The sequence below is a fragment of the Cebidichthys violaceus genome, unplaced genomic scaffold, assembly GCF_023349555.1.
Source record: "Cebidichthys violaceus isolate CVI_PGR_0920_01 unplaced genomic scaffold, fCebVio1.0.p SCAF_19, whole genome shotgun sequence".
Taxonomy (NCBI): domain Eukaryota; kingdom Metazoa; phylum Chordata; class Actinopteri; order Perciformes; family Stichaeidae; genus Cebidichthys; species Cebidichthys violaceus.
In genome coordinates, this window is record NW_027176361.1 from 7,880,346 (window position 1) to 7,896,093 (window position 15,748).

Genomic DNA, 15,748 nt, shown 5'->3' on the forward strand with positions numbered 1-15,748 from the left:
GGACCCAGACTGAGCCACAGGCTAATGGTGCATGACAGCTACACTCTCACTCGCTGCCGTCTCAAAAGGGGGATCTATCAAACCCTTTTCCCTAAGCAAACAAACTAAACTGGCTGTCCGGTGCCAATGTCAAGCATCCTGCACACCCCCACTGGACTAAACCATTAGGATCTGGCAGGGGACTGGATATTTCAAAAGAGGGTCCAAAGTGCTGGGTTACACTATCGTGTAAAGAAAGGGGGTTGATAACACTGACAAAATCCTTTATTTACGTAAATTTTTTAACATATTTGCTGCCTGGATTACGCCCACTGATATTTTTATTTGTACGCAATACAGGTAGTGTGACATTCCTGTACAAGAGAGACATTGTAGGCAGGAGGTAAAGGAAATGTCATAGGTTTTGGTCAAATACTGAAAAAGTCAATGCATCCTGTGAAAAGTTTCAAGTCAATGTTCCACTGTTTGCAATAGCAACACTAGCAGCGTGGCTCTAAGTCGGCCCACTACTTTGGTCCAGACTGAAATATCTGTAGAATGGATTGCCATGAAGTTTTGTACAGACGTTCAATGTCCCCAGAGGATAAATCCTAATGATTTCGGTGATCCCCTACCTTTTCGTCTTGCACCACCGCACAGTCAAAATGTTTGGGTTTTAGACGTTGTGTTTAATGCCAATTAGCTAACTGCTAAAGAGCCAGATCTTTCCCTCAGGAGTTGGTGGTAAAAGAAGAGTAAATATTACACTTACATTTGCCTGGAAGCCAGGAACAAAACTCCAAATGAATGCTAATGTTGCTACATATCTGCTGAATGTGTTTATAGGAAACTGCTTTGCTAGCACATTAGCCAAAACAAATTTATAAGTTGATAATATGCCAATGTGGTGTTTACAGCTATGTTTGCTGCCACCAAGTAGCCAAAAAAAAAGGCATTATAGCCTTAATCACACTTTAGTTACCAAGTGCAGGTATTTTAGGAATAAATATCATAAAACCTAAGTTGCATGGTAAAAATGTAATTGTTTAAAGGACACAGTTGACATCTGAAGTCCTATGAACTATAGATTGATGGGGGGGAGCCTTCTTTAACATCAACACATTGATTCTTTTTCCTCTCTGGGATCTAATGTGAATGTGTTAGATTCTGTACATGCATGCACCAACTCAGGCAATGCTTGAGTTTATTTGAAATGAACATGACAGGGGTTAAGAAAACACACACTGCTGGTTTGCAGGGAGGCGGTGATTGAAGCAACCAACTCCGCCGGGCATCCTGATCTCCAAAACTACAGGCTCAAATCCAATGCGTGCGTGAGTGCGCATGTGTGCGTCAATGTGACAAAGGCCAAGGGTTGAAAATAAAACAGGGAACCAGGCCGGTGATTCATTAACCTCCAAGGCGGGTTAGATTTCAAAGAGCACGTCTCAACCAGGGAAGAGGAGAGGAAGTGAACTTGGGGGCAAGTCAGGTCTTCAAAAGCACATAATCAACAGTAATAACACCAACCTGATATTATAATTGAGCTTTCCTATAACGTGGTGCCAGCTTCCACTGTTTGGGTGGAAACTGTGAAAAGCGAGTGACTTTTACCATGCCGCACTAGGCCAAACCCTAGACTTATGTTTCGTGCACTGCTGCCTTTGATTAATAAGATTCCGTCCAATGTTTAGATAAGGACACCACTTTTTTGAGACTGGCTCCTGTCTGAATGAAACCTAAGAGGAAAAGATATTTTTGCTAATCCACTTTCAAGGGGATTTATGTGAGTTTTTACTTAACACATTTTGGAGGAGGAAACATTGTGGCCTTCGTTTCCCCCTCCTTGTCCCTTCCTCTAGGAAAAAAGGGTGCCCTTTTTTCTCATCCCAGGGCTTTTGCCATATCTGTCCCCCGGCCCCCACAAATCGATCCGTTGGAGGATTGTTCCGCTCACCATGAAGGGACCATGGGATTATGGGGCACTTAGTTTGATATTTGCTCATTACAGACCAAAGCACACGGCCGCTTCAGGATTTCAGGACTGATAAAAAGGCCATGACAGAGTCTTGGCTCGCCTCAGACAACAACCCACTATTCTGTGTAAAAGAGGAAGAAAACACTGACAGTTTCAATTTTTCACTTTGGGCGTTCACACAGGATACCTGCGATGCAACAGCTCATGACTAAGCTCTCTGGGAGACTAAATAAAAAGTGAAACACCACTTTCATCACGTTCTCTGATTCCTGATGGATTATGTAGTTATCTTCACGTTCTTCCTCCGAACCGCCTTTGAAGATGTACCTTCCCCCGAATTTCTCTGCCAGATTTCTCTCAACTTGATTTACTGACGTCCGTCTCCCAAGTGCAGTTACCTTTGATAGATGAAAAACGCTCCTGGCGCTGTCATCACATCCCTTCGCGTTCACGCTCCGTTACTCTCATGTTTTAATGTCTCATAACGATGCGTGGCACCTTCCTAATGATGCGTGCACTTCTTTGACACGGCCGTTCAAAGTCCCCATGAAACAGCATGTTACTCGTTTCATTTGCTCCATTTCCCGTTTAAACAGGATACTGGTGCAAAAAAGAGTGTGGGGACAGATCAATTAATTCTAGACAGAATGGAAGAGAAAGGTCATGTCAATTGATGGGCGTTAATAATAATAATGTATGGCAGTATGGACTGTGTTTTTTATTGATAGTTATATGTGACACTGATCATTAAGTGGCGCATGTTCAAATTAGCAGCTAACCTTATCCATTTCTAAGGGGATGACACGAGCCAAACAGCAGACTTTATAATGATTAGCCTTTTGAGACTTTATGGACTAATTTCATCATGTTGTGGGACAGTACGGTAAACCCATATGTTGATGTGTGTGGGGCATTACACCCTTATATGGTTGAAGAATGAAGAGGATCATACAGACGTCAGAAAGATAGTGTGATGAACAATTCCATTGGCCCGATGTGTCATAAACTTGAGACAGAGAGGATAAGAGTGCTGATGGTGTCAATATCCTCAATAAACGCAAGACTTTAACCGCGTAACGCTTGACTTGCAGCGACACTGTTTCTTCTCTCCACTCCCGACGCTGCATGACAAACCGTGCAGCGCTGCTCGAACAACAGACACCAGCAGAAGCACATTCGGTTGTGAGGTGTTTACTTCTGCTTCTCCAAAGCCATGGCAGTGGGATTGGTCATTTCCCCTGAACGTCGTCGCAGCCTCCCGTCGGTCCAGTGCAGGTACAGGCACGGCGAAGAGGCCCAAAAATATCAAAGTGTGAGGAAGAGGAGCTCCAAAGACTGGTTCCCTCCGGAGATGGCTTTTGTGAGGAGCAGGCTGCACGCCAGGAGGATGATAATGGACAAAAATCCTCAATGGACAGGTCACAGACGACATTCCACCTGCCAGGATCTTAAAGGCTACTTACAGCGCTTGGAGAACAAACCAGCGACCGAGTTAGCAAATGAGGAGAAAGAGGTGAGAGCTGTTCTTCATTAATGTAACAGAAAATGCTTCAAAATTCTAATTCAAGTCCACCTTTTTACAGGGAAGCTACACAATAATTCTGATGAAAAAAGTATTTAATTGCTGCCTACTTTTAAATTGTTGAAATTTAACTTTTTTTAATTGCACCCTACTTAGTTAATTGCAGACAGTATGTACCAACTAATACTTAGTAAAGATGCACACAAAAAAAGCTTTTGGTAAATTCTTATTTTACAGAAGAAAGTTATTGAAGGTAAAGGAGGTGTTGTTGATGCAGGGTGTGTTGCAAGAGGCTATTACTATTTTGTCAAAGCAGAACAATAAAAATCTCACATGGCCACCGTTATCAGTGTCGGCTTATTGGGCTCTTCAAGAAGCTAACAGTCATGCTTCAGACGTAAGCAAGGGTGCCTGAGTGACGTACATTGTAAACCTATGTACGTCGTTTGCCCACTAAGTATCATAACTGACTGGACTTCAGCCTGCATACTGCAGCATCAGTCAACACCAGCAGAATCACATGATGAATCCTTGGGTGCATAAGTTCTAACCGTTTATGCTTTACTCTTTTAGGTGTTTATCATCTGACAGGAAGCAGATGATGAAGCAAGACATCAACACCTGCCACCATTGAATGCTGCCTACGTGACTGTTGTCACATGACAACAATTAAAAGTCTTACATTTACAACACAAAGTGGACTATTTTAAAGCTTTGTAAATATGTATAATAGCTTTTTGCTATTCCGTTTTTAATAAATGTGCATTAAGTGTTCATGAGTGGTGTGATTATTGATGTGAACTTTTTAATTGACGTTCATTTGTGATGATGAGCATAAAAAGCACGCGGAGCAAATCCTTAGACATTAAAAGGAACAGTTAGTATTCATTAGTAGATCACTTTCTGGCAAAGAGTTTGATGAGAAGATACCATCTCATATCTGTGATGTGAATGTCTCTTCAGTTAATAAGAAGGAACAACATCGACTGTGTCCTGTGGCTTTTCAGTATAAAGCAACAGTCATCTGAAGAGGTCATCATCGATCATTTAATACCACAGTTGTCACCAGCCGTTTTTCTTCAACCATCCTCTGGCTTTTGAGAGAATCCCTTTCTCTACCGCAGAATATCAGCCTGCAATGCAAACAGAGACCAGATACTGTAATGCTCACACCGGCTGTGCTCTTACAATAAATCACAATTCCTCACTTTCCGAGCTGACCACAAGCCGACTGCAACTCGAGCGCTTGACCGGTCCAAATGTGCCACATTAGCAGGTAGCATGTTTCCTGCTAAGTAGACAGGTTAGTCCACCTGCCGACCATGTGCGGGGCCACAAGGGCTCATCGTGGAGATTCGACTTTAGTCGGGGGCTAATTATGTGGTGGGACACCCCTGTGCTGACTTCTCCTGGCTTACAATACAAACAGATGGAGCTAGGAAATCCAGTGCTTTTTGTAACACATTAACCAGCAGGGAGACATCTCAATGCAAAAATAGCTCCACCGCTAACATTAATCTCTGCACCAGACACGGTGCGGTTTCTCCGCTCAGGTAACGACTGCTATTACGTTTAATGTGGAGGTTTTTAATGAGGTCATCAAAAGAGTTTTGACAGCCTAAGGAACAGCATGGCGTTCCTTACTGTAAGACCACGAAACCAAGTGTTTTTTAATGCAATACATACTGTGTACCACAGACACTGTGCTGACATGATTCAACCTCAGTGGCAGTTATGCCACTGAAATGTTTGATTGGAAATTGAATGGGATCATTCTGTACAGTGGAAGCATCACAGGGAAGGTGTTGCTGTGTTCTACAAAGATCCTGTTTGAGCTGGTGAGAGAAAAACACACAAGTCAAGCAGCTGTGCAGAAAATGTCACAGTGATGTAGTGGTTACAGGAGGCCTCCTTACAAATCTGGATAGCAGCATTTCTCTCCATGTGGAAAATATTCAAGCAACCTAAAGGTATGCGGGCAATATGAAGAATACTTTTAGACTCACTGGTCGAAACACTGGAGTCACATTGGTTCCCTCGACAAAAAGCCAATGGGATTTCTTGATTTGATTTTGGATCATTGCAGAGAATAAACATTGTGGCAAACACAAGTTCATAACACGTTTTGTTTGGCAAGATAATCTTCTCAAATAAACACCACTTGTATGATTTTTGGAGCGTGAATAAAATCGGCAGAAGTAAAAACGTTAAAATGAATGGCTAAAAATGAACACTTGTTAGCATCTGCCTTTTTTAAGACACGTCAAAATTCACGAGAAGGGTATTTTATATCGTAGTACAAAACTTGAAAATCTCTTAACCTTGTGTTAACAACCGCCCTTATTTAAAGCATCCATTAGTGCAAAAATGCCATCTCATTTTGGTGTTATAGGACTCATTTACGCAGCGCTCTATATGAACTAGACAGACAGAAGTAGCCAGATAAAAACAATTAACCAGTGAACCAATTTAAAATAGCTACATCTCTAATCATCTCTTCTGATGGTTTATTTTTTAAAGCTGCACTGCAAATAAACACTGATGTTGCTCCATTACTCTGGGTGCATGAATACGCAACGGTTTGCCAACTCGCCAGCAATATCAACATCATAAGTCAATAATGTATCAAATGCGTGTGTGATGATCCACTTTTTGTGGAGTTATGCCGCTACAGTACGCAGCCAAAAAAACTAATTCATGCAGCTTTAAAATAAGACTGGATGACTCGCAGCTGTTGGACAGGGAAGTTACTACTAGATGTGTTACTTGTGTCCAAACAAAGCGGGCCCTTCTGAAAGATAAAGTAAAGTACAATAAGAGGAGCCCGATGATGGGAGTGACACAGCTAACCCATTGGTTATACAGTACATCAGTAACAGCAGCAAGTAAAAGTAGCTTGTCAAGACTACATAAAAGAACCGAAAATAAATGACATGACTTTAGATTCAAATTCTTTGTTAATTCCCTGTGGTCCAGCATAATTTGTACCAAGCTAGCAGTCCAATGAGTGAAAGAAAAAGTAGCAGCTGAGAGGCCTCAGCTGACATAATAGCTCTGCTTTATGACATCCACCCAGTTTGCATCTTCCATCATACCCACTTAAAGACAAAAAAACACTTGTTTCTCTGACTACTGCCTTTTCTCATGATGGATGGCCGATTCCAGCTTGTAACGCAAGCGGGAAGGAAGGTTATGTAAGCGTGTGAAAGTCAAGCAAGCGAGGGTGGACAATCATGTCCAAATCACGTTTTCAAAAAAGGGTGAGACAGAGTCAGTTTCCCAAGATCATCCATCTCCACCTCCTCCGTCTTTACAGACCTTATAGGCTCAAAAGCAAATTGGCCAAATCCATCATTTAGTTTCCCACAAAGAGGGGCTTCCAAATGTTATCAATTACATTGAGGGGGCAGGGATAGGTGGTCTCAAGAAACCATCTGGGCAGGTATACAACTTTTAGAGATGAAGAGAAATACAACAACCTTATCTGAGGAAATTTGAGCAAAATAAATACAGGATTATATCAAATAAAGCTTTTCTGTCTGTGGCCAATTCCCTGAACTGGTGCAACTAGTTCAAGTCAAATTATATAAAGAGCTTTTGGCTTTTCTTTTTATTTAGGGAAAGCCTTACCTGTCAAAGCTATTGCACACATTAAATATAACCAAAGAGAGTAAAATTGAGTAACATTTCAGTCATGCTCACGGCATGGCTTCAGAGTGAAGTATATCAACAACGACAAGATGGATTGCCGTGAAATTTTGGGAAAAAGAATCATGGTCCCCAAAGGATGAATCACAATTCATTTGGTTATACCGTGACTTTTCAGCTCGAGCCTACAGCTAGTCATAACATTCACTCATCCAGTGAAATCTCTCAACGTCTACTAGATGATTTGGGACAATCAGACATGCATGGTCCCCAGAGGATGAATCTGAGTTTTGAGTGAAATGTCTCAACAACTACCGGATGGATTGCCGTGAAATCTGGTCCACACGGTCCTGTCTCCCCCAGGATGAATTATAAAGACTTTGGTGATCCCTTGACTTTTCATCTAGCGCCATCATCATTAGTACAATATGTTGATTTATGATGAATTACCTACAAAACAAATAATTTTTCCATGAGCTTGTGTTTAATGCAAATTGGCAAATGTTAGGATGCAAACACTCAAAACTAAGCTGGTGAACTCGGTAAACATTCTTGTTGATATCTGTAAGCATGCTGTATGTTTGGTGTGAATAAGTATATAAAGTCAGTCCAATATCCAGCACATACACATAGTGTAACTAACTGAAAGCATCACTGAGAACCGTCCCTGCTGCATAGTGAGAGAGTGAACGCTGCATACTATCACATTAACACAACGCTGGCAGCAGTCCAACCATCAGACATGGACAGACTGGAGTCTGCAGCAGCTGTGTCACAGCTCTCAATCGCAGCATTTCACTAGTCTGATCGATTCATTGGCCGATCTGCGGGTCTCTCACTGGCGTTAAGTCACTGTGACCTTCCATCAGTAATGAAGCTGTGTGTGATGGCCAGTGTGTAAACACAAAGACAGACGGAGACATATCTTTGCAGTGGATTTCCATTCAGAATTTTGTTCATAAATGCATACTGCGCACACACACACACATACACACACACATACAAACATCTGTCCTCCTTCATCATATCAATTCGTAGAAGGATTATAATTGACAGCTGGGTGGCACAATTACAACACGATGTTCCACATGTAGCAGGCCAACGAGTTCACTGTGGTGCATGTGTGCTGCTGCAAGACTGATTCAAAACACCAGGGTAATTTTTCACACATAAAGGTGACTGTCACAGGATGATTGATGATAACGGTTTATATGGGTTTTTTGTAGAGGCGCCCCAGGAATTCTCCTTAACTTTCCATTCAGGTTTTAGTCATTTCCCTCATCAGAGAGGTGATATAAAAAATAAAACTTTCCATTCAATCAAAATACAATTTTGATGTCACAATTTATTTACTTTTACTGCCACCACTTTATACTTTAATAAGACATTCAAAATAACGCTCTATTTGATAAGCGTCAGTGTATTTTTTGTAAACTAAACTGCCCTTTTACTCTAAGAACAAACATCTCATCATGAATGAGTGGGAGTACAAGTTTGAGAACATTCAACCGGCTCATTTGAAGTTTATACTGACCTGGGAGCTCAACTTTTCCATTTAAAAAATAAACAGAAATGGTACCTCAAATGAAAAGTGCACTGTTCACGTTTTTGTGTCTTATTTAAGACTGTTGAAACACATTTGGGAAATCCCACAACAAGAAATTTGGGCTACATTGCCAATATGTCAGAAAAATGTTTCTGTTCAGTATTCTAAGTCTTCTGAATGTTGACCTGTGGTGCAGCACATTCTAGACTTTGGTAACTCTTTGGACAATTTTCAAGGGGCCACAAAATCAAGTAGCATCCTAAGATGTGGTCACTTCTCCAAGTTGACCCATGTATTCAATATAACATCCCAATGGAAGCCTCTGCAAAATTGACAGTGGCGATATCCCAAACGTGGATCCCACCACGAAATTTATGCAAAGCCGTCCATGCCAGACCTCCCAGACGACCAATCCAGTCAGCGCTGTTTTCTTTGAACTAGACAAAGAACAAACCTGGCAAGCTGTTGGCCAGAATCACGACCGCACTTCACTGAGGGCCGAAAAGATTAAACCTCGGTGGTGTTCAGCAAGGCACTGCAAAGGACACTTTACCAGTACATGAGAAAAAAAAAAGTGAAATCTGTGAAGAACCCATTCTCATGCCACAGCGAAGGCCAGCAAATTTGTTCCGCAGAGTTCTCTAAACCGTTTTCGCCGACATCAACATGCGCCATGAAAGCCCTGGTCCTCTCCAGAGCGCCGTCTGCGGTTACCGCCGAATCGTTGCTACATTCCTGCTCCCAAATTAAGCCCCTCATTTGTGGAGTTGCCCTGACCATCGAACAATCTTAATTTCCATATTCTGTGGCATTCTCAAGCCCTGATCTCATCTGGCTGGCAGCGAGGCAAATAATGAAATGCTGCCCTGCCTGTAGCGTGGCATCTTTAACTATCCAGCCCCCTGCTCCATAATCCACCCTCCATTCTTAAATTGTGTTTGGCATTAGTGAAAGCCAGCTGCACACTGGGCACCAAGTGGAAAGAATTTAGTATGTTAACTGTAGGTTTTCTGCCTGTTACTTAGACCTAAACTTTCTGTCAATTGCTTTCTCTTTAGTGTGTGCTCGATAGTGACCGCATCCTTCAACACTACGGAGCTGCAGCCATATTTTTTATAAATTATAGAACCCAAGTCATTGATTTATGGCTCTGGGAGATTTTCTTTGAGAATTTGTTTGGTGATTACGTTTTTCAAAGCCAACGTACTCTTTAATTTCAGAATGATATGTGACCACTGCATTTAGGCTGGTAAACCTACAATTATGATTGTTACATTGAATGTTTGCTTCCCTCATTTTTATTCATCTTGGGTATGGATATATCTAATGAAGTTTTTTGTAAACTTACAGTAAAACTTACAGTATAGGAGCCTCTGTATGCCTCTTGTGTATTTAAAATCAACACAACAAAGTAAATTATATGTACGTATTTTTCGGACTATAAGGCGCACTTAAAATCCTTAAATTTTCTCAAAAATTGACAGTGCGCCTTATAATCCAGCGCGCCTTATGTATGGTTACTTGTTGTGCTTATTGATCGATTTTATGTGGTACAATGCGCTCAAAAATCTGTCGAAATGTGTAAGTACGACTTTGGTAAGCAACGAAGCCGCTCCGCTCAATGGATATTCGGAGCATTACGGTACGCTGTGTCACTACCTGATCGGCCCCGTAACAGGAATGTAATGTCTAAAGTAAAAGTCAAAATCGATCGATAAGCACAACAAGTAACCATCGGTCGCAACTGTCGTCCGAGCTTTCACGAAAGCTGGAATCATCACTGAACAGCCAAGTACCGATAACGGCAACAAGACTGACTCGGAAAATGACGAGAGGGATTCGGGCATTCTTGATGCCGAAATCGCACAGCTGTTTCACTCAGACACTGAAGATGAAGAATTCGATGGATTTGTGGAAGAGGAATGAATCGATAAGTGAGTGTATTTTTCTGTACCGGTATTTGTTGTTACAACTGAGTTGAATAAAGTTTGATTTACCGGACTGTGTTGTTTTGCTTAATGCGCTTTATAATCCGGTGCGGTTTATGTGTGAACATAGACACGTTAATTCACAGTGCGCCTTATAATCCGGTGCGCTTTATAGTCCGAAAAATACGGTATATAATCAATCCACATCAGACGTTTTACACATATTTTATAATTAATTTGTAATAGATTCTTAGATAGATATACAGGCAGCTTTGGCCAGTAAAGTGCCATGCTTCTGTGAACAGTTTCAGATATATACTGACAATAACAAGATTCACTTTTAGTCTCCGTCTGGCAGACGCTCCCAGACATCTCCACTTGACTCGACATTCTCCTGCAGCCAAACAAACCACAACATCACCATCGCTCTGACAGACGAGCTGGGGAAACCCAGCGATTTGTCTATTTGTCCTCATAAATATGACAAACCCCCTAGGAACTATATCTGAGAGACACGGAACAGATCAGAGACGACAACGTATTTCCCCACCGGTCTACGATGGCAGAGTCAACATAATGTGACAGCTTAATGTTGTCCGTCCATTGTCTTGTCAATATGCAGAGATTCCAGCGGGTGCAATTATCCCAGAAGATTGACGGACAACAACACTGAAAGATGCTCTACAAACTAAAGGAGCAGGAAAAAAAGTCTTTCAGCAAATCTGCTATCAAGTATACCTTAATTACATAACCCTAAAAAAATGCATCTCAGCATGATAGACAAAGCAGAAAACAAGTGTCTTAAGCCTCGGTGGTTGACGGCAATAACGGAGGATGATTGCCAAGACTTGCGACAATGATAGCACGTCAAGAAAAGTTGTTCAAACATCCCTGTCATATTTGTGTAATTGCCAGCGAGAGGGTGCGGTTTGACGAATGATGTCCTGACATCTGGGACGCAGCCAAAGTGGCGTTTGAAGGGAGGGGTTGCCGGGTGGGAGAGAGCGGGTGAGGGGGTGAGTTGGCACATCTCGTCCTCCACATTCCCCTAGTATTAAAGAGACAGATTGGCGGCGCCATTTGAACTCTTGAACACGCCGTGGAGATTTATCTGACACCATGTGCGGGTCCACTACTGTTTGTCTAATTTTATGTCCTGCATGTGTCTGTGTGTGTGAGACTGTCATGTAAATGATGTTGTGTTTACTCTCTGTGTCTATGGTAATATCCTTATAGAGATTTCTAGGCTTGCTGGGATGTTGTCATTCCCATATGGGCCCAGCGACGGTGAGAGGCAGCATATCATATGTTTGTTTTTGCAACGAGGGCTCCCTGTGGGCCCAGCCAACAAGCGCTCTGTTATCTCAGGAAAATCATTTCGCTCCAAAGCAACAGCAGAACCAAAAGTAGCTTCTCCTGCCGTCGACTACGCTCAGTTTATATATATAAATAAGATTGAATTGTAGGTGTTTACTCTACAGATCTCACTCAACAATATTGAATACATTCTTTCCTAAACAAGCTATTGTCAGTCAAGATAACGCTCGACTTGTTCCAGTGGTGCACTGACAGTTTCCAAATATGTGTAATTTTTTACGTGAGAGGATAAGTACGGCATGCAAAATGTGTTGCTTTCTAGTGTGTGTCATTGTAACTGGAATTGGATACTTGTGGTAATATTCTCTCCTCAGCATTTAAGACTGCGAATCAAGGTTGCAGCCATTAAAATGTCAGCTCATGTATGCGGCCTCTCAGCTCGTCAAGCTGACGGCAACGTGATAGTCCATACTTTTCTTCGTCTCCTGCTTTTGTTCTCCTAGAACCAGGCAGGGAGCTGCCTTTTGTTCTGCAGATACGTGGTAAACAGATCAAATGAGCGGCCTATAGTGACACCAAGCTGGAAACAAGTGAGATTCAATTGAACTACTTTATCAGTTGAGTGGGGCTGCAGCGTTCCCAGCTTGTAAGTTCTTCTGAATCATGTAGAGCGGAAATCTGTGCAGTGTCAGACGGTTGTATTACCTGGAAACATGTTCGAGATTGAGGGGAAGTTACACAACGTTGCGAGTTGGAAACTTATTGGAAACTTATGTTTATAGTACCACTTCTTTGGGCCATTGTTACACAATGTGCTTTGGCTTCACCCCCTCAGAACTTGTCTCTTCTGATTCACTCTCAAAGCTCTCATGACCGTAATTTAAGGCTACAGCAGTGTGCTACCTGCCCAGCAGCAAACGACTGACAGATTAGCCGCTAAAGACTCCGACATTTCTCTCAGAAATTGGTGGAGACCAGTAATGGAAGAGTGAGTATTGTGCTTTATTGGCCAGGTGAGAAACTACAAATGAATGCTGATGTTGCTACATGCCCGCAGGATATGTGTGAGTAACCTCAATGTCTCCTTAAAACTTGATATGACGGTATGATCATCTGACTTCTCGTATTTCTTGGATTTTAGCATGACCTGAAGCACAACAGGCTGGGTGCTTGTGTTCAAATGGGTTGAGCCCTCCTGACAAAAACACTTTTTTGCCCGCCGTCTGTGTCCACCGGCCGACGATGGCGCGGCTCGCATCCCCTCCATGTTGATTTTGGTGGTTGTCCTTCAAACAAAATGGGATGCCCACTGTCACGGCAGAGTTTTGGGAAGAAAAAAATCAGCGAAAAGCAGAGAAATTAAGCTGACAAGGATGGGGGATGTTCACACGAGAGAAACATCGAAGAGGGGAAAAGCCACAGTGGTGCGTTTGTCAGCCCTGTTCAGCCTGGCAGCGCAACTCATACGCACCGAGGAAAGTTCGCTGAATATGCGCTACTGAAATGAAACGAAAAGAAAAAATAATTGGATTTGGCTCAGCCTGAACGTGAGTGTGTGCTCAGCAATGCGGCTGTGTTTGCACAGCTGGAGCGTGTGCCCAGGGTCATCTCAGCAGGGAGCGGGGTTTGGCACTGCCGGGCACAGCTACAGTACACGCCTGCTGAAGAATCACCGGGCGCCTCCCGCTCCGTGTCCTTCCCTTTTCAGAAACAGGCGAGTCATAAACGCACAAAGCTCACAGAAGAGTACTGACAAAACACCGTTGCAGCTATGGGAAGACTTTTTTAGTTGTTCCCCATCATAACTCTGGGGCACGCCGACCTGACATCATAGGCTGAGAGATTTTTTTTTTTTTTTTAAAATCACATAATTTCTATTATATCACAGCCTACTCCATTGGGCACCTATTCACTTTGTTTGATGGGAGACAGCATGATGTATTCTGAAATGAATACTGGATAAAAAAAACATTACCGATGGTTTTCAGTTGAACTGTGCGGACAGAAACTGCCCTGATGGTATTACAATAGTGATGCCTTCCCTAAAGAGCGACTACAGTTCTACTCTCAATAGGACGAACTTGACAGGCTAGCTGGCTAAGGCAGCTTCCCCCTGTGATTTGAGGGATCTGACTCTTAAAACCTGCTGGCTGTGGCTTCAGTTTGTGCAAGAAAAGTTATCCTTCCAGAGTGAAGAGCAAACCCCTGGTGGCATGAAACCTAAGAGCATCCAAGTGGTTTAAAGACGTCTCTCAGCAGCGATAAAATCGACACAAGTTGAGGCACTGAATCGAGGGTTCATTGTCAGGAGGAGCAGGTATGACCTGAGTGTGCAAACTCTGCGCTCTCTCTCCATCCTGCAGGATTTTTTTGGGAGATAGATCATGCTCGATTTACAGCGCTAACACACACGGCGACAGGAAGGTATCGCATAAATCATTTAGTTCAGCCTGTGTTACTTACACGCAGTCAGAAGTGGAAAATCTCAAGTTAATATACTGCAGTACAGTATGAATGTACACAAGGGAGACGTAGCCACCAGAGCCGAAAAACTGAAAATCAGAGGGTCCATTGAGTTTTGGACCGTAGTCAATGACACAACAGATAACTGTGCCTCTAAAATGGAAGGAATAGTATTACACCCCAACATAACAACTCATCTACTTATGGAAATATAATACCATGCTTCTTATCAAAAGACATTCAGGCCACCTAAATACCTCAGATTTAGACACAAAGTATTTTAAACACTGGAGACATTTGAGACTCTAAAACCCAATCGCGGCATCCTCAACTCCATTGTGATAGAGATTCTCTGGCCATGAAGGTTTTTTGTTTTTTTTCTTACATTAAGAAAGTGGCTTTTAAAAAAAATAAAAAATAAAAAGGTACACACTCCTCTAAGAAATTCCTGACAGAATTGACTTGCTCTGGCATCTTGAGTTTCAATCTGATAGCTCCAAAATTGCCCCTGCAACCAAAACCTTCAAAATGTGGTCCAAGCAGCCCTTCCATTGTTGTTGGCGTGTGTAACAGAGATGGCTTCGCATTCTGCGGGTTTCACATTGGTTACAGATATCCAGGTGACACGGAGAGATCCTGAGGGTATATCTCAAGTCAGAGGGGGGGGGGGGGGGGGGGGGGGGGATGAAACCAATGAAAGCTTCAAGTACGGCTTTATAGCTATCTGGTGCCTCTACCAAACACCCTTCTGTGCTTTGGAACAAGGGCACGACCTCAACAAAAACCTTCGGTTTGTTTCTTTGTCTATTCTCTTTGACATAAGCCCAAGCCATAATCAAGGTAAAATCAAGACAATGCAACATCTCAGCAATGCCAAGAAAACACGATATCCAATAAGTTGCATTTGGCACAGTAAGTTCTGATATTGATACAGGTGGCCTCCCAAGATGAACAATGGCTGTTCCAATAACAGATCCTCTTTGGAAACTGAACAGCCTGCCCTTGGACGGGCTCTCCATTTCTGTTTCCAAGGATTAGAAAACCAACTGGACCCCTGAGATTACCCTGGTGCCCGTAAATGTGATGCCTCTAGCAGGTGTACAGGTAGTGAGCACTCTGTTAATCTTTAAGAGTTAGGTGGGCAGGAAGAAGGGAATTATGGGTCACGGAAAGGACAGAAGTAAAGACATGTGTGGGGTGTGTTGTGAGTGACGACAGCGTTACAAGCTACAGTACAGTGATGACGGAGGGGAAATGTGTTTCACTGCCTGTCCTATTTTGACCTTTATGTTCTTCTAATTTCTTAGATCAGTTTTAAAGTTTTATAGTAGGCAGATATGATCTGAAATAGTCTGACATCAGGATGA

At 42.5% G+C, this 15,748-nt stretch overlaps 1 protein-coding gene and 1 long non-coding RNA gene across 2 annotated transcripts in view; one reads left to right on the forward strand and one right to left on the reverse strand.

Moving 5' to 3' along the window:
• Window positions 1–15,748, reverse strand: part of LOC137874632 (ADAMTS-like protein 1) — a 72,144-nt gene that overhangs the window by 41,790 nt on the left and 14,606 nt on the right. The window lies entirely within an intron of this gene.
• LOC137874908 (uncharacterized) lies at window positions 3,011–4,253 on the forward strand. Its single transcript, XR_011103354.1, has 2 exons — window positions 3,011–3,470; window positions 4,053–4,253. It is a non-coding gene; the product is annotated as an uncharacterized lncRNA (long non-coding RNA).